Below are 23,502 nucleotides of genomic sequence, written 5' to 3' on the forward strand. Positions count from 1 at the left end.
AAGCTAGAGTTTGTACAGTACCATTTATGTAGGTACAGTCTCTCTCAGCAGGATACACTCTTTTTTATCAGAGTGCAGTATCATTTATCAAGGTGCAATATCTATTAGCAGGCTAATGCGTGTCCAGTTCTTCAGTAGGGTATACTGCTGGTTATCAGGGTACACTGTCCTTTCCATGGGTGCACTGTCACTGTCTATTGTGAGAGTGTGAACTCACAGAGTATTTGCCAGAGCCGGACTGGGAATCTGTAACCATCCCAGGCAGATTGCTGCTCGACCGGCCCTGGGAGTGGGGGTGAGGGTGGCCCTAGCAAGAAGCCCCGCTCCCGTTCTTTTTGATACAGGGTGGCAATATTGCAGCACGGCTGCAAAACCAGCCCCCAGTGACTAAACAGGCCCCCACGGGCACAAAACCGGCCCACACCCCTCCGACTCACCGTGGAAATGCCCAGTGCCCGCTACAGCCAGTCCGGCCCTGGTATTGGCTCCCAAAGAACACTGAGCAGCGTGATGCATGATTGTGAGGGAGCAGTGAGATGCCCACAACCCCAGACCTAACTCCTCACCATAACCGAGCAACTGTGCCAGCCCGCTGCTTACCCTCCCGAAAACACTCACGATTGGGTTATGGCCTGCTGACAGTGTCTGTGCCTAAGGTATGCACTGTCCAGCAACGAACCGCAGAGCAGGATGAGCCCCTGTGCACCAGCACTAGGGATTTGCAAAATTCTCGTAATTTGCTTTACCTTAATTATGCAAATTTACAGCAAAATTACGTGAAAATATCTGTAATGGTTTGAAATCTGTCACTTTGTGCTATATTTTAGCATGACATGTTTCCTTGCGTCAATTTTTTGCCGCAAGGAGGCATTTAAATAGGAGCACCGAGGACATCTGTGTTGCAGTGTGTTCACAGTTTTAACTGCGAAACATTTAATACGTACAGCATGTAATTGCATGTAGAGGTACAATTGCACAATTTGGGGAATGTTGCCTAGTACGTATAACTCGAAATTCCAGAACTTACTCAAATTACCCCAGAGTAATCTACATATCGCCCAGGCCTCACCAGCACCGCGGGGCCACAGTGACATTGTGTGATGTGACCAGTACACTGTCCTTTTCCCGGCACCATGTTTTTTTATGGGACCCAGTGTTTGGGAGTTGAAGTCCTTTATCAGCATACAGCCACACGCTACCTTCATAGCTGACAAGTGGCTACATGTCATGTGTGACATTGTCTGCCATTTTAGCTTGAATCTTAACCCAACAGCAGTTTGCATGCTTGAATTTTTGATTCCTAGTGCCAATAATGGCAACACACCCAACCTGCAAACACAGCAGTACTAGAATAAAGAATACACAAGACACATTGGCTGTTAGAGAAAACATTGCTGCAGGCTTATTTTGCATAAGAAATATGCCAACATGGTGGGTCATCTTACGGGCGATCCAAGGGCAGGCAGCCCCTCTGCTGCCTGCCCACGTGATGAGCCAAATTGCACTGTGGCATAGCCAATCAGTGCTAACCATTTTGGGGGATTACCCCTTACATCCAGTGTACCACCAGTCTACCCATTTACTCATGCTCCTTGAGGTGGCTAAGCGAATCCAGGCTAGCCCCTGATTGCTACTTCGTCCTGCCGTAAGGACTTCCTGGGGCTATTTAGTATTTGTATCCTTCTTCTGGTCCTGAAGAGGGTACCCCTATGTACCATTCAGCCTCTGGATCGCCCAGTAACTCCGCCTGCAAAACAAAACAAGTTAACAGCCTTCCTATCCTAGCCCCCCTTCCAGCCGACGCGCTGGGTAAGCGGTAGGGAAGGAGAAGGCATGCCCTTGGCTTGAAAAAGGATCGCCAGCTGGGTGGAGGAGGTAGATATACCTTCCCCCACCCACTGGCGTGCCAGAAATGACAGAGTAGTGCTTAAACATCCAGGAGGTCCAAACACTAGCCCTGTTGTGTTTGTGCCATCATGTGGCACTAGGGTGGCCGCCCTCTTATGGGGGCCCCCTGAGTGGGCAGCCACATAGTGCCAATATCGGCAACACACCCAACCTTAAAACACAGCAATACCAGAATAAAGAACACACAAGACACATTGGTTGTTGGAGAAAACATTTACTCACGTCCCTTGAGGGGGCCGAGCATATCCGGCAAGCTCCAGGTTGCACAGGTTTACAACCGCACAAAGGACTAACGGAGTGCAGTCGTTCCTCCAGGGTCCTGCCGTAAGGACTTCCTGGCCTGTTTGGCATTTGCACCCTTCTTCTGGTCCTGAAGAGGGTACCCCTATGTATCAATTAGCCTCTGGATTGCCCTGTAACTCTGCCACAGCGCTGGGTGTGGCACCCGTCATACACAGGGCCCCCCCACCAAGGCAGGCATTCTTACTTACACCCTGAAGTTTCTAGGGCATCACCCAGGTCCAACAGAAACAAATCCATGCCCAATCTAGACAAATGAACCCCCATAGACATCAAAATATCCCATGGTCATGGCATGCAAGAGCCGAGTCTGATAAATCCAGAAACCCCTCTGTTCCGTGAATATTGCGCATGGCACTGTTTACCCTTCTGCAAGCAATTTCAACAGCCTCTCCAGACCTAGACAATCCCCATTTACCTTTGACATGGATACCAGTCCTTCTGGGTGGACAATTCACAAGCTGTAAGTGCTAAAAGCAAAAACTGAAGTCTCAAAATACACCATGGTGCAAACCCAGGAAAACCTGAGGTGTCGCAGTTCAAATTGGGCCCTTTGGCAATTATGGACTGTTTCCCCAAGCTGACCAGTTCCTTATCAGTGACATGTTACACAGGAAGGGCATGTCCCTGTGGATGTCAGTTATCTGTTAATATAGCACTGTGGGTTGAGCTCTCACTACTGAGAACTGTTCATAATCTGCATGTCACAGGGCTGATTCATGCTTTTGCTCTTCAGAGGGGGTAATAATTACACCTTTTATTTACAACATTATGAAACATTATAATTGTGCTTGCAAGCGCTATGTGAAAGGTTGTTACATGAGTGCTTTTTTTGCCCTCTTCACACTCCAGGTCCAGAGGCTCTGCTCTTTCCTGGTCCTCGCCTTGCTCTTCTCCCTCATCGTTACCGCGCAGAATGTTCCAGACTGCTGCCGCCAGCGGACCTGCTCCTGCCGCATCTATGACCTGCTCCACGGATCTGGCAACCATGCCGCCGGCATCCTGACCCTGGGCAAGCGGAAAAGCACCTCCCCGACCCTCCAGACCCGACTCTACCGCTTGCTGCATGCATCAGGCAACCACGCTGCTGGCATCCTCACCATGGGAAAGAGGGAGGAGCCTGATAAGGACGATGGGTTTCTTGGCAGCCATATTGGGGCGGGCCTTTTCCTTGGGTCACAGATTGATCAAACGCAAACACCTCAGGTGGGCTGTACTACACAGAGCGAACCTACCAGCCACAAGGAATGTCGGGAGCATTTTTCAAAGAACTGCAGAAAGGAACAAACTGCACTGCCAGGCAATTAACAGCCATGGTGGGACTGTCATACAAGTCAAATGTCTGCATGACAGAGGGCCTCATTCAGAGTTTGCCAGTCTGTACTTCGTTCTGCCAGGGCAGGCAAGGCAGGCCTTAGCATACAGCGGCCCACCATATTTAAAGCGCTCCAGCTGCCTGGCCGAGATTTCTCTGCCTTTATAGAAGCCGCCACCCCAGCTCAGATCGCTGAGCGACTGCAATGTTTTATGTAGCCGCTCAGCATCCTTTTTTGTTTTTCAAAAACAAACTACCAATACGGAAATTTGTTTTTGAAATATAAAAAATAAAAGTCCTGACTCCCAGGATATAGGGGGAGGAGTATTTTTTTGATTTTTTACGTTTAGGGGTTCATTTTCTTGATTTGTTATGTTTAGGACCGTCAGGCTTTTCCTACTGTGCGAAACAGGGAGAAAGGTACGTCGGACTGCCTGCTCAAAATGGGGCAGATGGTCAGAGGTACTCAGACCAACTGCCTAAACTCCATCGGGCTGTTGGTCTAAGGTTTGTGCCAGAAGGGACTGCACCTCAAAACATTACAGTCTGCCTGGCTCTGAGCAGAGTGGGCGGGCCTTCATTTTGGCAGACAGCGGACTTCGCTAAATTAGTGGCAATTGCCCTGACCGCCAAGCTCTAAATAAGCCCAAGAGACTTCAACAGATTAATCAAATGAGCAGATGGTCGACAATCTTACTCATTCTCTTTTTAAAAGTTCATATCATGAATCAAATTTCAGGATTATCTGTATTCTTAGTAGAAGGTTTACTGGACAGCTGAAATGTATATTGTGAGAAATAGCGGCAGTTAGGTTTCTATAAATATTCTTTCACATGTCCAAAAGGCATCATTTATTAAAATATTGTACATTATACATGTATCTGGCTTGAATGAACTCTGTATTCCTGATAAACAAGGATGGGCGCTGTTTGTGCTATGGGTTTGGTTGGTAGCTCTTGGGCGACCTCTGGTGGGAGGCAGAATAGTTACTAAATGATACTGCTGAAGATGAGCACGGGAGGGCTGTAATTCTGCTACTTCCCTGTTATGTTTTTCAGCAATTAAAGCATTCCATGCAGAAAAAGTCACCTGAGTACTACTTCTGTGTTTCTACTGGTCGAAATTATTCAGAATGACACGCCAATAAAGAAATTCCTGCTGTGAGCTCATGAAATTACATGGGCTGAGCCACTAGAACACATGTTAAAACGTATGCTCTAGATCCTCCCGCTAGAACTACCGAGGACCCTCAGGAGGGCATTGGCAGCCAATGATGATACTGGAAGCTGTAACTGGGGGTCACCAGCATCCTTGAGAAGGGACACCGACTAGCTGGGCTCTAGGCACCGCAGAAGCTCTAGTTAGATGTTGGGAAGTTTGCAACAATATGGAGTCTTGAGTCCCCCGGCAGTGGGATGAGGGATTGAAGAGTGGTTCTAATGCGAACAACCTCAAATCAACCAGTTATAAAAGAGGCACAAAAAAAATCAAATCCCTCTTTCTTACAAAGCCTTGCACAATAAAATTGCCCTATAAAACACCTGCCAAAAACGTAATCTTTGATTTGAGGAGAATGTTCATTAATTTATTCATTCTGTTTTTTTTAAACATAGCACAGATGTAACCCAAACTTTTTAGAGCACTTCACAAACAGAGATATAATAATACATTGGAAAATCAGTCATCATGGGCAAAAACTATAGTAAACTGTACTTCTAAGCGAAAAATAACATAATAACAAGAGAAAAAGAAGGTGGGTGTCTCAAAGGCCAGCAGCTGATTACAGGCCATGACAATGAGTATCAAGGCAATTGGGATAAAAACTTAGGTACAGACCAGCAGCACAGACATGTGGTGAGAACCTAGGGAAAAGAACATAATCGTGAGATAGAGATGCTTCTATGACAGAATCAACCACAAAATATTGTGATACAAAAACAATGCAGAAAAAATAATAAGATAGTAAGATAAAAAGTATGGGGTTTACATACTTACAATGTGAAGGACAAGAATATCAACTACAAAAACATTGTGGACCGAAATATCCACATTATGTAGGTAAGATATATATGTGGCCAAATGTGATGCGTGTGCAGATCGGACAGCACTGGCTGTCCTCCCCACACACCCACCGTGACGTCGGGGGGCCGGGGGCCGTCCGACGCATGGAAAAGGTTAATTGTATCGGTAACATATGGTACATCCAACTCTGTATATATATTTCACCAAAATGTATGTCCCCTCCGTGAACCGGGGCCCATGAGAGGCGGCGCGCTGTGCCAGCGAGACACGCCGGACATTCAATTCCAACAGCCAATTCAGTAAAGCGCACTCTCTGGAGGATTGCAAATACAGTGGTAGTTTAATCGGCTGGTGGAATATATATATATATATTTACATATGTGTGTATATATATATATATATGTGTATATATATATATATATATATATACATATATATATATACATATATATACATATATATATATATTTATTTATTTATGTACTAGCTTACCCGTCCCATGTTGCTGCGATCTCCGAAGAAAGGAAATTCAAGGAAACTCATCATGATAACATTCAATTTACATTGTGTCATTTTTATTGAAACTTATTCTTTTTAATATGGAAAACATTTCAAAGTGTCGTTTTAATTCTATTTATTTATTCGAGTGCTTGTGGATACACAATTTTTTGTTTTTCTGTCTGGTGCGTACATCAGTATTCAAAAGATTATGAGGGCCCTGGGGGGCCGATATTTAAAAAAATGTATGCCAGAAACCTTTGCGGGAGTGTACTCAACAACTACCCAAAGTTTCCTGGCGATCGGCTGAATGGTGTTTTAATTCTATTTATTTATTCAAGTGCTTGTGGATACACGATTCTTTGTTTTGCCGTCTTGTGCATACATCAGTATTCAAAAGATTATGAGGGCCCTAAGGGGCCGATATTTAAAAAACATTTATGACAGAAACCTTCGCGGGAGTGTACTCAACAACTTCCCAAAGTTTCATGGCAATCGGATGAATGATTTTTTAATTCTATTTATTTATCGGAGTGCTTGTGGATACACGATTTGTTGTTTTTCCGTCTGGTGCGTACATCAGTATTCGAAAGATTATGAGGGCCATGGGGAGGCAGATATTTAAAAACATTTTATGGCAGAAACCTTCACGGGAGTGTACTAAACAACTTCCCAAAGTTTCATGGCGATCGGATGAATGGTGTTTTAATTCTATTTATTTATTCGAGTGCTTGTGGATACACGATTGGTTGTTTTTCTGTCTGGTGCATACATGAGTATTCAAAAGATAATGAGGGCCCTGGGGGGGGGGGCGATATTTAAAATAAAATGTATGCCAGAAACCTTCGGGGGAGTGTACTCAACAACTTCCCAAAGTTTCATGGGGATCAGATGAATGGTGTAGTAATGCATATGCCAGAAACCTTTGCGGGAGTGTACTCAACAACTTCCCAAAGTTTCATGGCGATCAGATGAATGGTGTAGTAATGCATAAAGGACAAACAGACAGACAGACAGACATTCGTTTTTATATATATAGATTTATATATATATTTAACATCAAAGAGTAACTGTAAATAATTGTTTAATTATTTCATCAATGTTTTAAAATGTGTTACATTTATTAAAACAATATAGTATTAAAAATGAATTTAATAATGTTAACAAATATGAATACATACAACTACATGTAACTATAAAATTACTTCAAAACATTAATTTAAAAAATTTTGGAAACAAATATATAATTAAATACATGTATTAAATTATTAAATAGGTACATGTAAGGGCTAAACAATAAATAAAAAATGACTTTGAGCAACTTCTATGGGTTTCTGCGTTAAGGAGAAGATTGTTTGCGTGCATGAGGGTGTCCCTTCCTGCACATAAACAATCTTTAAATGGTGTTTTGAGACCTGCTTAATGCAGCACACATAGAAGTTGCTAAAAGTAATTTTGTATTCATTGTTTATGTGCAGGAAGGGACACCTTCCTGCATATTAACAATCTTTTTTCTCTGTGTGCTGCACAAGGCAGCACTCATGGAAACCGCAAAAACTAGGAGAAATGAAACATTGCACCTCATTGCGCCTGTTTATTGGTCTTAATTTTGGTGCTGCCCTTGTAAATATGGGTCAGCGTCAAAATCAATGGGTTTTACGGTGGAATGCCCAACGGAACACCCATTGCCCTCCCCTTTCACGCTAAGTGTAGCGTGGAAGGCGGGCTTATTTACAAGGCAGCGTTAAGACTTGTTAACTGCCATAATGCTGCCTTGTAAATAAGGCGAAGCACATATCGTGACGTTCCTGTGGTGACAGGGGCTTGTAAGCATGCTTCTAGGTGTAGAGGCACATTAATAGATATGAAGAGGATTGCAATATAGGAAACATGTTACCAATAGTTTTTTGGTTTTTACTATTTAATACAAAAGTGATCAAACACATATAGTGAAAATTATCACAGTCATGATACAAGGTAGAATTTGATTTAAATATGTACAGTTCAAACAATGATATCTGATATTAAATATTTCCAGAATTATACAGCATAAAAAGCAATCACAGAAGAAAAGCAAACACAAGACTATAGTTATAACACGCTCTTTGATCACCTTTTCATTAGATAATAAAAATCATACAATTATTGCAAGAACAGTTCCTATCTTGCAATCAGCTTCTTATACATCACGCTGCCTCCATAAACTATTAATCCTCAGCCAGTACTAGGGTTGTCTAGTTATATTTCATAAAAAAATTAAAATCAGGTCTTCTGAAAAGCTCAACATGCTGTCACTAAGCTCTCCTGGACAGAGGCTGCACAGACTACTATCATCACAGGGCTAAACATCTACAGTCGTTTACATCCCACTTCCATTTCGCCTTGCCCTGATTAACAGCTCCTTCATCTCTCTACTTAGGAGGAAGTGTGTTTGAAAACAAGGATTAAACTAACAATGATTTTTCACGTGCAGTCTTCCAAAATACTTATTACTGGCTTTGGGTATTTTGCATAGCTTTTATTTTCTCCTGCTTTCGATTTTCCTGCAGGTTTTTGCTTACAGGAGATTGGTTGAAGAAAAAGTGGTAACTGTGAAATAGGGTGGGTGCTGCGGCAGAATGTGCTGTGCAGGCACATTCCCATATTACTGCAGAAACTGCATGAAAATTCATTATACAGGTATCTGACGTGACTTCTGTAGGTCATGAATATTCAGTGGCGGCTCCACTGCTATGGCGGAGGAGCATCGCCTCGCTGCTTTTTTTGCAGTGCGAGAAGCAAAAACATAAAATGGTAATAACTTGTAGTTAGTACCATTTTATGTTTATTTGCGGGTGGCAGGCGGGGTGGGCTGCTCTGTTTACGGAGCAGGGCAGGTGTGGATTGCCCACTCATGAGTGTGTAATGACTATTTGGTCGGCCTTCTCGGGCAGCCCAAACCAGTCATGCACACTTTCCTCTTCTCCATGAAGGCTGCATTGGAGAACATGCTCACCCCTCCCGGCCTGATATGGCGCTCAGACCGATCACAACTCTGCAGTGCAGCGTTGTGATTGGCATAGAGGAGGGTGCCTGGCTGCCAGCTTCCTGTTCCTGTTGGATGCAGAAGAGCAGGAGCAGAGAAGACACGCGACCCGGCCTAAAGGCAATTAAAAAAAATTATTATTATGACATCCCCGCGAACCGCGTCCCCCTCAAACTCCCTCCTCCACCCTGTGACCACCCACGCCCGCCCTCGCTTCCCGCGAGGCATGCCGGCCGCAACTGTGGATATTACCTCATTTGCCGTTCTTACAGAAAGGACTGCCCACAACACTAATTATTTTGCAAAAAGTATTGACATCCGGGCCCGCCACAGCACTTGAAAGACAACATGCAGGTGAAAAAACATCACGTCAGCACCTCCCCCCTTCTCCAACCTCATATAGCTCCTGAAACATACAGTGGACCCCTCCCATAAACCGTTCCCTCCCCATCCCCATCTGGCAGATTCCGTGGCCACCCCGATCCTGAAGGAATGTGTGCTAAAGGCACCTGCATCTTCCTCCAGCAACCCTTGATCCTTTCTCAATATTGCCTGGAGTAGTTGGAATGCCATCATCCTTGCCCCAGATCCATTCATGAAGACCTCCACGAGCATACTCCTACTGACACCCTGCAACTTCTCACCCCACCGAACAGCACACAATTTGTGAATGAGACATTACTGCTGTACCACAGTCTTCCCTTGAGACCTCTGATCCGTTTTGGACTGACGCAGAAGAAGTTCAATTCCATTGCCTGTCCACCTGACATCTCCCTACTGTAACCCATCACCAACCTCCCCACTAGCAACTCCAACACTCGAAATGCCCTGAAGACCATCCTCGACATCAGAGCGGAAAACAGGAAGACCTCCCTCTCCCTATGACAAACCGCCGGCAAAGATTCTATTACCTTCCCGGACAGCGGGCACGACAACGGTCTCAGTCATGTTCCTTCTCTACCCCGCTCCTTTACTCATCCCTGAATAATCATCTTACCCAGTTCCTCAGCAGATGGGGTATGTCCCCAAACAGCTTGTCCATGAAGGCAATACCCACTAGCTTCCCTGTTATGGTGACTTTAGTCAAGTTCCGGTCAATCAGTTCCAACGGGAACTGAACCACATCCTAGTCCCTGCTCCAATCTGATGGCCGTCTCTGCGTGTCGGTCTGCATGAATTCATGCCACGCCTGTTCTTAAGATCGACTCCGCAAAGGACCCTACCACCAGCTGGAAAATCCTCTGGCTTCAATGCTCCACATATCCACTGGAAGCGGTGTCTTAACCCTGTCCGCATCCATGGCCAGCCCATGTAACCACTCCTACTGTAAACGTGGCAAAGCGTTCATGTGACAATTGTCTTTCCTCTTTGTTGACTAATGGCATTGTTACCAGAGTGGAGGTGGGGCAGGAATGGTTCTGAGTTCATGTTTCAAAATAATCACTTATTTACTGCATATGAACCTTGTATGCAGCCCAGATACTGATGGACACAGCAATATTATAGTCTATCAAAATTAACACAACCGCACTAAGGGAAAGGGAAATGGCAGAAATGTGCCATATCTATAAAGATATGGCACATTACTGTCCTCTGACCGCATTGGTGCACAATCTGTTTATGTTTGTTTATGTTTATGTTTTTGAAAATGTTATTGCGCGCAAATACCCAAGGGTGTCTCGGCGCAGATCGGACTCCTGAGATGAAGCTACCTTAAAATCATTGATCAAATAACCATGTTTTCAGGAGTTTTCGGAAGATAGTGAGGGTTGGGCTGGTTTTAATGGGCAGAGGAAGGGAATTCCACAGCTTGGGGTGGCTACCAAGAAACGGCTGTCTCCCCAGCTGGCGGTTCTGGTCCGCGGGACAGCAAGAAGATAGGTGCTAGCAGAACGAAGGTGTCTTTGAGGGTATAAATTCGAAAAGCATCTTTGAGGAATCTTGGTCCAGAGTCATGAATAGCTTTATAAGCAATGCAAAGAGCTTTAAATTTTATACGTTTCTTAACTCTTAACCAATGCAAATGGCGTATGGCCATGGAGGTTGAGCGGCGACTGGGGATATCAAGCAGAATTCTGGCCGCTGCATTTTGCACAGACTGCAATTTAGATAGAATCTGTTCCTGTGTGCCAAGGAACAGGGCATTACCATAGTCCAATTTTGAGAAGACAAGGGTGGTAATCAAAGTTTTCCGGGAGGTATGGCAGCAGTTTTCTGATTTTTTTTAGCACGAAGAAGGATGAAGAGACCACCTTGTTCACATGATGTTTAAACACCAGTTTATCGTCGAACACAACGCCGAGGTTTCTGACCTTGGCAACCGGGGTCGGGGTGGACCCATTTCACTGGGCCACCAGCTGGAAGACCATTCTGGTGCAAGGTTGCCAAAGGTCATGACCTCGGTCTTGTCCGAGTTTAGCTTCAAGCAATTACTGGACATCCACGAACTGATGGTCCTCATTCCTTCCTGAAATCTTGCAGCCACAGCTGGTCCATCTTTGTGTATCGCCAACACCAATTGGGTATCATCCACATAGGTGGTTAAGCGGAGACCCTGAGCTTTAATGACTCTCACCAAGTCTGCCACATATATGTTAAATAATGTGGGGCTTAGTGCGGAGCCCTGCGGCACCCCACATGGGAGGGTAAATGTTGGCGAGTAGAAGGAGCCTAGTTTTACTGCCTGGGTGCGATTAGCCAAAAAGGAGGCAATGAGGTCCCTGGCACGGTGGGTCATTCCCAGGGAAGTGACACGGTCGATCAGAATAGAATGATCGACCGTGTCAAAGGCGGCAGAGAGATCTAGAAGAAGCAGGACCGCTGCCCCGCCCTGGTCCAGTATGGTCCTGATCTCATCTGAGGCCTTTATCAATGCCGTCTCAGTCCCATGGCCCTTCCTGAAACCAAACTGGGAGTCATCTAGAAGTTGATGGCAATCGATGAAACTCGCCAGCTGTTTATTCATGATGGCTTCAAATATCTTGGCCGGAAAGGGAAGGCAAGCAATCGGTCTGTAGTTGACTGAATCAGAGGGGTCCAGGGAAGGCTTCTTTAGCAAGGGCTTGATGATCGCAGTTTTCCAGATTTCAGGGTATATACCTGTTTGGAAGATGGAATTACACAGGTCTGTGAGAGGGGTGATAATAACCTCTTTTAAGGCGCTCAAGATAGAAGGGGGGCATGGATCTAGGGGAGACCCAGATTTAATAGAGTTGATTAGCGTGCTAATCTGATCTGTCGTAGTCAAATGGAAATTGGAAAGGAGGGAGTGAGAGGGAGGGGCTGAGAAAGCGGTTCAGCATGATCGGAACTCGTTACAGGGGTGAAAGATGAATAGATATTCGTAACCTTGGTGAGGAAAAAGTTTGCCAGCGTATTACAAAGGTCTTGAGATGGTTCATTTATAGGGCCTGTTGGGGGATTGGAAAGCGATTCAACGACTTGAAAAAGCCTTCTAGACGAATTCTGAGCAGACTCAATCTGATTACAAAAGAAAGCGCTCTTGTGCTTAACGATGGCCTTCTTGTATAATGCAAGAGCATCTTTATAGGTTTGTTTATCTGCGATGCTGTAATGTTTGCGCCATCGCCTTTCCAAATTCCTACAGTGTTGGCGTTGTAGCCGAAGATCCTCAGTGAACCATTGGGCGGATGGCTTAGCCCGATTGGGGTTGAAGGATTTAACCGGGGCTTCTTTATTGATGGCGTCCAGAATCCAGTCCTGATATCTATTGGACAACAGGATAGGATTTAGTGATGGCTCATAAGAGGAATACTCCAGAGTTTTGGCCAAGAGAGAAAGGTCTACATTTTTCCAGGCTCTCGAAGTAATGGGGGTGCGAGAAGAAGATTGCGGGGGGTTAGGATTATGGGCAAAAATGGCAAAGATAATTGCCGAGTGATCTGACCATACTACCGGGAGAACAGTGGTCAGTGCGATATTAGGGTTATTGGTAAAGAGGCCATCAAGTATGTGTCCTGCCTGATGAGTGGGAGTTGCAACCAGCTGCTGTAGACCTACAGAGCGTAGATCGGTGATCAGTTGGGCCGTGTCTTTATCCCCTAGGACTTCCAGATGGAAATTGAAATCCCCCAACACGGTGTAATCCGGATAGCTCAACGAGAGTTCCGTAAGATCACCAAGGGTTGACAGAAAACCACTGTGAGGACAGGGGGGGAGGGGCAATAGATGAGAATTCCCTTGAAGACTTGATTGGGATTCAGTATGATGGAGAATGCACATTCTTCACAATTTATTCTGGAAATAGCTTCGATTTTGGTTTGAAAGGTCATTCTATAAATGATGGCTAATCCACCGCCTCTTCCCGTGGTTCTGTCCTGTCTCACCACGCAATACCCTTCAGGAGTAGCTGCACAGGAATCCGGGCCAGACGCCTCATCACCCCACGTTTCAGTTATAAGTACAATATCCAGCTCCTGACTCCCGATCAAATCTCTGATGTCTAGGCTATGTTTCGGGAGGGAGCGGGCGTTAAGGAGGGCCAAACGAAAGTTAAGGGTGGGTCTGGGATGGATGTTAAGGGCAGATGGGGTAGGGTGGGGGAAAGTGTATTTACATCCAGGGCATGAAACAGGGACAGGCATGAGACCACTGAGGGGTGACAGGATCTGACAGCACAAATTAGTGATAGGGATGTTTAGTGCTCGTAGCTGAGTACAGTAGATGCAGTAACACAGGTTTGTTTTTGTGCAGGGAGGGATACCTTCCTGCAGAAAAACAATAATTTTAAGCATTTTCTTCTTTCTAAGTGTGCTGCAGGATGCAGCATACTTAGAAAAAGGAAACTGCAAGTTAAAGTAAAGATATTTCTTCTTCTTGTGCCAGTGATGGGAAGGCGTACAATTCTGGAGAATTCCTAGGTCTACCAATGTTGGTAAATCTGGCAATGCTTCAGAATTCATGGGTGGATGAGTGTAAACACCCACGCTCCAACCATGTACCGCCTCCGCCATGCATAGTGAAGCAAGGCAGCGACTTTCGCGGTCTTGCGTTACTCCAGATTTGCCAAGCCACGCAGGTCCACGCATGGTAGCCTTGAGTATCTTGGTAAATCTTGCTCTATGTTTTGTGTCTGTTGCCTGAGATGTCCTAATCACCCAAATTCCTTAGTTTTTTTTTCTTTTCGCTGTTGTAAAGTTGATCAGCTAGGCTTTTATTCGGACTTGGTGTTCTCTAAAGATGCTCATCGTCAAATGATCTGTCGCAGGGATCCTGCTCTCACACAGAACTGTGCATAGAGACTAGGAACCTCAGTGACTTAGGGTGTACCAAAACTCACCTTAGTACCCAAAATCACCTACCAGACTAGCAATCAGTGTCTCAATGGTTCTTCCAAACTCCCAATGTTTAGACAACCCAGAACATGGACTTAGAACACCTCAGTTAACGTGGAACACATGAACACTCTTTCGTTATACCAACATATCAATCCAGAACGAGGAGTAAATGAAGACACGTGCAAGTTTGAAATGTTTATTTCTAATGCAGTGCTCTCAAATGCAGCATCTTAGCTAATACAAGCAAACATATTATAAGAAACAACGTTAGCAGCATAGTTACTAGTCCATAAAATACAAAGGGAGAAAGCATGTTAAAATGTTAGAGGGAAGAAGGCTAAATGGCACCTAAATCTTACCCTCCCTTGCTAGTATATTATTTTATATCTAAAGAAGGTCTCTTTGGGTTTTAGAAGGGCGGCCCCATACCTCTAATCCTAGTGGAAATGGATCACATCATCTTCCACCAGCTCTCTGCATGTGAAGAATCATCAAGTGTGTTGTCCTGCTCTGTGCAGTACAATATTAAACACGCCTAAAGCCAGAGTTGGCCGCAGCTGCATATATATTATGTCTAGGATGTGCGAAGATCAGACCTCACAACAACCACTGTGTTGAAATAACCTTGAAGGCCTCAGCACTCACTGTACAGACATAGCTTACCAAGCAAAGCTGATACAATAGCAAAACATATTATTCTCGTGTGAAGCAAAATATTCTACTAGGCTCAAAGCTCTATTAACAATATGTGCCGTGCAGGGGCGTAGCTAGAGCTTTTGGCGCCCGGGGCTAGCCCTCAGATTGCCGCCCCTTGGGTGGGAGGGGGGTGCTGGGGAAAAAGGACGGGGAGCACTTGAAAGATGTCCGAGAGACACGTAGTATTGCTGCTAATAGTAGTTACCTCGATCATGCAAGTTACATGCACATACATGACACGATCAAAGGCTACACAGTTGAATACACCGATGACTGGCAGTACAAAAGAAAACACACAGACTGCATGATCTATCTGGGGACTCAGAAAAACCGCATGTGACATCCATCAGAGAGCTGTGTGAACAATTACCCCTCAGCACAATGCAAACATGCACATACATGACACTGTTCAGGGATCCATCATCTACAGCGGACATTAAATGACCATACATCATAGTCCCCCCATTAAAGCAGTGGGGACCTGCACATACGTGATGTGCTCTGGGGACCCAAAACTAACTTAACAGTGTCGAAGCCTGTGATTCTTTACCTTTCAAAAACAGCAAATTAATTATTCACAGGGAATAACTCACTGTGTGCCCTTAGAACTAAACGCAGCACAAAGGGGTCAGTCAGTCAGCTCCTCCCTTGCCAACACAGGCTGGATACAGTGACAGCCCACTCTGGTGGCCCAAAGGCAACAACCAGGGGTCGCGCCCTGTCATTACTTCTAAGCAGTAGCAACCAACTACCTAGGAATGAAAAGACGTGTGCTCTTGGGACACAAAACCAGCTTGTAATAGTGCATCTCTTCTTCAGAGCAGCCTCAGCACAAACAACACTAAGGTTAATATGACTTTATTGTTAGGTCTGACTTGTAATAATATAATAAATACATCCAAATACTCCACTGTGCACTAGATGCAGATTCAGAAATGTTTATAATGTCCATCAGAAGTGAGACCAGTTGCATCCCTGGACAGCCAACACTTGAATGTCGCTATAACAGCAGAAATCATTTCTAAGGATAACATTAAGCCATAGCAGATGTAAATAACCATTAGACACACTGTGCAATAAAAAAGTACCTACAATGAACACTGGGCTCAGCTCCCTTTTAAAATAATCCCCTAGAGCAGTGCAAACATTCACCCCCCAGTCACAAGGATCTGGGTTTAATCCATCATTCTTTTGCTCACCGCACCAACCCAGTTTGGACCCAGCCATATGCAAATCTTGAACCTGTTCATTATGGGAACAGTCCACCCCGAATAGCCAAGCCAGGGGGTGAATGTATGACATTGTTCTGCATTCTGTCCATCAATTGTTCTTTTTACATATACAAGGCACTTACTACTGGGGAACTTCCTGCATCCCTCCGGGAGTCCCTCCTCATATCCTCCTCATCTCCCTACTCAAACTGGACAGGGACCCTACCCACCTGTACTCTTATCGGCCCATAGCCATTCTGGGCACTGACATTACTGTGCTCGTTACAGTTCGTTTTGCACGCTAACCCTTGTCAGTGTTGTTTCGATTGTGCTTTAGCACGCTGCGTTTCGAGAGAAGTTTCACTCCCACCCTCTGCAGCCTCGCAGTAGAGCTACTACCTTGGAATCGCGGCCTGCAGTGCTAAGTTAATTCCTGCAGTCTCGCTGTTACTCGAGGCATGGAGAACAAACCTACTGTCTGCATGCATTTACGCTGTGATACCCCACCATTCAATATTTTTGGGGGCAACTGTCCCCAGGGTATTTGGGTATTTCATTTGCCTGGTTTTCAATGTTTTAGTGCTGTCAGTTGCATAATTTAGCGATGGGCTCCTATCCTATCATAGTGTAGACCCAAGGAGAGGATGTATCTTAATGGTCGGAGCTGCTGACATTTGAATGTAAGAGCTGGGTTCTAAACTCTGTGTTGGCTCCGGTGATTCGGTGCAAATAATGCAATCTCTCCATGCATACCGAAAGTGAATGTGTCCTTGTGTAATATGACTGCTGCTCATATAAAGCGCTCCAATACATTTCGGTCGAGTTCGCGCTATATAAAACTTCAAACAAAACCTACATTTTAGTGCCTTCTGTTATTCACTGAGGAGAGGAGGTGTTGGGTGGGGGCTTGTATTCATGTGTGGGCTGCGGCCCCCCGTTGCTCGCACCGAGGGCTGCCTGGCGGTGCTGCGGGTGAGGGAGGCGGGCTGGCAGTGAAGGAAGGCAGCAGAGGGATAGTATGCCTGCCGGCGGGCCCCCACCAACAGTACCAGGTCGATAGATAGTGGTGCAAGGTTGAGTGGCAATGTGCAGCGTGCAGGGCAGGATAAAGTCAGGGGCCACTCACAGATATGTCGACCCACAGGGGCCCAAAAGAAACGACCCAACTGCGACAATCTGGTGTGCAGCACCCCAGGGGGCAAAGCTGCAGTTATGTGCGATCAGTAAGCACCCAGATGCACCCTCAATGTACGTAACCTCTCCCGCTGCCAAACCCGGCACCCATTGTCCCTTCAATGGTATCGCGATAATTTGTGCAGAGTCTCTTCGTCAGTAACACATTGTATTTTGTTCCATTCACCCTCAAAGGTGGAGGTAATTGCATCCTCTGTTAGTTTGGTATTGCTCAAGTCAAGAAATACGAAATTATATTAAATTATAAGGAACTCAAACACTAACAAGCATTGGCATTGCCAATAGGTCTCGCTTGTGGGACCGTATAAGTATTTAGTTTTGCAGCACAATATCCTTGTTGCACCACGCATATTGTGCTGCAAAACTAAATACTTATAAGGTCCCACAAGCGAGACCTATTGGCTATGCCAATGCTTGTTTCTTATCTTCAATGTAGTAAACGTATCTGCTTTAAAGAGATGTACGAGCACGTGCAGTCTCTTTACTCCCCATGCGAACACCCTGTTGCCCTAGAACCCTCGGCACCCCTTTGTAAACTAACACCACGGTAGTGTCCATCTGGATCGACCAGAGCCAGTTAATCTGAATTGGCATTTAATACGTTCTCCAAAAGTTCCTTTTATTAATGCTTTAAAATAAGAATTTTAAAAGTGTAACTGTTCAGAGGATAGCATCCACACCAAATGAATTACCTGTACGTACATCGGAATTAGTCTTGACCGACATTTGTGCTTGCTCGGAGATTCTAGGAAGCGTCCCCTGGTTGGTAGTTTTCACGTTATTTTCTCTCACTGGTTATCAAATATTCTGCCGTTTCCGCCTACACACGTGGCCGCAGCTTTCTGTTTCTCTTCTGCATACGAACGAATGATTTGCACGGCAAAGGTTTTGAAAGCTAGCATGTTCAAACTGTTGCCATTGAATCCCTCAGCTACATGTTGTAAAAGGAGAGAAATGCGTCTGGTGTTGTAAAAGTCTCAAGTGAACTGCTGGGGCTGGGAGGACGGGGTAGCAAATGACCAAAATAAGAAAGAACGGGGTTGGGTGAAGTGCGGAGAGGAAAGCGGGCACTGCTGAGGTGACAGACAAGAAATGAGAAATGTAAGAAAGGAAGACGCGGTGAAGGAAGGACCGAGACGTGGAGTCACGAGTCGGTATGAGTGTAATGCTCTCGAGTCAGGAGGGGGAGGGGGTGCGAGGGATGAGGGAACATGGCCTGGGGGAAGCTGGCTGGGGAGGGGGAGGAGAAATCCAATTAGGGGAGGAGAAGCCGAGAAGCCGCAGAGCGCACGCTGGGCGAAGCCCTTTGATGTGCTCTGCGGCAAGATGCAATTAGGAGGGAGGGAGGTTGATGCGCGTTCATGTTGATCACGTGGTTCACGTGAACTTGATGAAAACGCCAGGCAAAAAGCTGGTGGTTTCACGAGAATTTTCGCCACTTGAATTCTCGCTCCGCTCGATGCGCATGCGCGCATCGATAGGTCGCGAGACCTAAAAAGGTGAGAAGTTCCTCACAGTAAGTGGCGCTCACTTGTGTGATTTAATGTCAAATCAGGCCTGCTCGCCTTCTTAGTAAAATGATACATTCCTTGCAAAATAATAAAAGATTCTTTTGTCGAATAATTGTATTCAACTTTCCCATGAAATTATCCCACTTTCTATTGTAAATGCATTTTAAAATTATAAACATCAAAAAGAGTCCTATTTCAATTCTTGTAACCTCCATTACAGGTTATTGCGGCCCCAATCTTCTAATGAAGATATGTTGTCTCCTACTAAGCAAGCATTCAGAATAATAGTCACGTCATAGAGTAGACTAATAAACCAGTGTGTGGCAGTATGAGATGAACATGTTAGGGTGTTCGGGTAGCTAGATTAGGTGCTTGATGCTCTCAAATAGTGGTATTATTACAATAGGGTTCCGGTTTCCAGATGACCTCTAACGTCAAAATGCACCATGTAAGTAGGTAATTAAATTCGCTCAGCTCTTCTTTCAATTTAAGACTAAGTATAATTAAAAGCGCTAGCACTGCCCGCCATTGACTCTCCTCCTCCTCACGACAGTGACGACGAGAGCCGGAAGCGTAGTGGTGAGCACGTAATGCGTCACCTATCGCGATGCGAGGCCCGAGGGGAGGGCTGGCCAAATGTCCATTTCAGGGCTGTCATTTGTAGCGCTAGCGCGCGCCACGCACGCTGCAACTGATTGACGGCCCTGGCATTGGCTGGACTGTTCGAGGCGGGGACGGGGACGGGGGGGAGCCTTAAATTACGGACCGTTGCCGACCGTTGGATGTCAGGTTGACATGGGGATAATGCAATGCAACTGTGGGAGGCAGGGGGCAGCTTCACTGACTTTCAGGACCGCCCCCCCCCCCCCCCCTAGCTACGCGGCAGGTGCCGTGTGCAGAAGCAGCAGAAAGGTAAAATGGTGTTTAAACTCCTAATAAGCTCATGCTAACTTAACACAGTGTGAAGGCAAAGCATATCTATATGACACCCTCCCTTGATCGAGCACGGATAAGATAAGATAAGATAAGATAAGATAAGATAAGATAAGATAAGATAAGGGGCACATTTTATGAATGCAGAGTTCAAGAACGACAGTCAGCTCAAATATGCGCAAGTGAAAAATTATTTTTAAAAAATTCACCCAAAAACAAAATCCCATAATCAAGACAATTTAGTCATTGGCTTTAGCAAAGTCAATAGGCCTGGGGCAGAGAAAATTTTCATACGCCAGAAAAAAATAATAAAACATTTTCAATATCCAATAAACGGTGATGACATACTTCATCCTAACATTGAATATGCAAAATATGCAGCAACAGCTTCTAATAGGAAGTCACTGTTCTCATCCGAAAATAGATCAGCCATCCAATTTAATAGCGGGAAAGAACATAGATGCTCTTCAATTACCAGAGCCTCTAGCACCATCAGAGTGCAACTCGGTAGGTTCTCAATGAAGCTGTGTGCCAAGATATACATTCCAACGACCCAGTATTCCATGCATAGCTGCAAAGGCCATAATCCCTCCATCAGCACAAAGCAATTCATGAGCAACTAAGGGGCTCATGAGCTGGTTATAATCCACATCAGGAGACACCGTATTGCAGAGACACAAATCCAGGGCCCAGTCGAAATCGCAACTCAGGCAATGAAAGACAGGCTGGACACATGTAAAATAGGAATTTCGAAATGATAATCCATAAGCTGCACTTAAGGTGGCAAGTGGCATCGCTCCATAGTACTCAAGCATTCTGTTGCGAAACAGTGCCAGTTGCGACAGCTCATCTCGAAACACAGGACGTGCATCCATTTTGAATGAAACTAAACAGCAAAAGAACGCCTGCAGCCAGAGCCCGTATAATGGGAAATCCTCCAAATAGGCTGGAAAAGATCGAATGAAAGAAAGCAGGAAAGACCCCAAATATACTTTGAAATTAAGTCACAAGGCCACTGCTAACCACTTTAAAAAAGTGCGCCAGCCCAGTTGTGGAGGATGCATTAAAGATTGTGTGAATTAATTCACTGAAATGCAAGGGCAAGTCAGTATTTAATAAAGCATGCACCTCTGTGCGGGTGTTTGCCATGTGAAGGACAAATGTTTCACGAGCAGATGTGAGGGCAACTTCATTTTGGGACAATAGAGCGCTTATGCGACTCATCTTATTGAACTCTGCTTTCAAGGTCGGAATCTTGGGCCAGATGGAAACATCCAGTTTCCCATGCGTGGGTGGATACATTACATTCTTACAACAAACCACACGCTCACTGACGGTAACGACAAAAAAAATCCTTTTATTAACCCACAGCAATCCTCATTGTTTAAGAGTAAATAACTCCCATTTGCCAGTAATGTGAATGTGGGAACGATAGCAGGCACAGGGGTTCCTTTCAATACACAGGCTAAATTTGGCTCGTTCTGATTACAGGAGCCGTGTAATTGGATATGTGTACACATTAATGAGTGATCCGGTGTTTCAGTGCAATCTTCACCATTGAAATAAACTTCCTTGCCCTCCCTAAGGCATCTATATGTAAAAGGAAGCGACCAGGCTTCATGGAGATAAGAGCTTCCAAGAGGCTCATATCTACCTATGGCAAAGTATTTCATACAGTTTTTAAACTCGAACAGATTAAACAGTAGAGTTATCAATCCGTGGATAAGCCACGTTGCAGTAGTGGCCTCTGCCATAGAAAACGGTAAAGACTCTAACCGCTCAATGTGTAACATGTAAAAAGAGGCATCTTTCATCGAAAGTAAACGCTGCTTGTCAGTCAAATTAAACGGGCAAACAGGGAAGAGGTATTCATGTAATGCCATGGCACTTTTCCTGCCTTAAGCGTCTGCAGGGTCCATGCAAACTGCATAATAGAACGCAATTGATTCTGACCATGATACAATACAGACACTTCGTCTTGCACAATATCAACAACAGATGACACAATATTATCCAACGTGTAAATGCGGGAAGAAAGCGTGTTAACGCTATTATCTACAACTGCTAACACTTTTTCTAAATTAGCTTGATCTATAGCTCTAAGGCGGGTAGCCGCCTCAATCTGGGATGTTTTCCAGAATTCTTTATAAACAGTATATATCAATCTTTTAGATCTACCTCTAGCCGAGCCTTTTATGAAATCATTCAGATCAACATCGTCAGTCAGTTTAGATAGATGCTGTTTAACTGATGCCAAGGTAGGATGTTTGAGCCAATTCTGACATAATTTGCCTACAGAATAGGTAGTCACAAATGGTCACTGTCAAAACGGGGATCCACCCTGACCTGTGTAAATCCTTGAGCCAAACCCAGAAAACGATGTTGACACGAGTCAGCACTTCTGTGCCAGAGCAACCAGCCATTGGGATCCAAACTGGATATGTTAAAAGAAGAATTTAGCAACAGAGTTTGCAACTCTCTGATCGAAAATGTTGTAGCATTACCCCAACCCGAATATTCTTCCAAATCAGGGAAAGAAGGAGCATTTAATTTTTTAGAGGTAGCAATCCAAAGCATGTTGTCTGTGAAATTGTAGAATTCAAAAACAACATATGGTTCGGGATGAGACATGCACGGTGCAAAGCCTCAGTGCCTTGCACCTGCCAACTTTTAGAACCCCAAATAGATTTAAGGTCAACTGTTTCCTTCCACAACTCGCAGTCTCCAACAGCTAGCTGGTCTAGAAAGGACTTCGAGTACAATAATTTAGTATCGGTAAGTCTAACTTTGGATGTGGACTTTTCAGCCATTTTAAAATAAAATGCATTGGGATTTGACTGATTAAAATCAGTAAAATAAGTGAACTTTTTCAAAAAGGAAGCAGAACTACCTTGTATAGGAGCTGGACAATGCTCCCATTGTGTATAATTTACAGTGTATCTCCGGCTATTAGTTTTATGCAGGTAGTGATTGCCAAAATGTTGGTAACAATATAAATCACCGTAATTAGCAGATTCTAAATACAAATCTTCAGCATCAAAGGCAGTATAATATTTCAAATCAGAAAACAACGCTTCTACGACCTGAACATCCCAATCATCAGAACGTATATTTTGTTTAACTACATCCCCCAAGTTAACTCTGTGCACATTAGGGACATTTATAACCTCAGTGGGTCCATGCATTTGAAATTTAACAGCATCCATACAATCTCATCCAGGACAGGCCAGGCAGTGATGTTAACAAAAGCCAAGTCTCTCTTCAATCTGTGTGATGAGGAATGGAGTGCCAATGTTCCATTGATATGTCGACTGCATGTTCTCTCCTCGAAATAGTGTCCATTGACGAGACGGAAAAAATAAAATACAAAACCAATTGATACAAAAGGTAAATCGAAAAAAGCACCAGCCAAATGTATGTCCAATGGGGAATAAAAAAACTGTTTTTTAAACAATCTTGCATAATCAGTAATTCTTGAAGGCTTTCTTGATGTGTGTGAAGCAGTGTCAAATGAAAATCCGGATTCTGTGGCCATGCAAGTTTGCAAATAAGGCATCGATAAGTCAGTTGGGTAAGTGTAGTCAGTTTCATC

This window comes from Lissotriton helveticus, chromosome 5_1 (assembly GCF_964261635.1).
Source record: "Lissotriton helveticus chromosome 5_1, aLisHel1.1, whole genome shotgun sequence".
NCBI classification, from domain to species: Eukaryota; Metazoa; Chordata; class Amphibia; order Caudata; family Salamandridae; genus Lissotriton; species Lissotriton helveticus.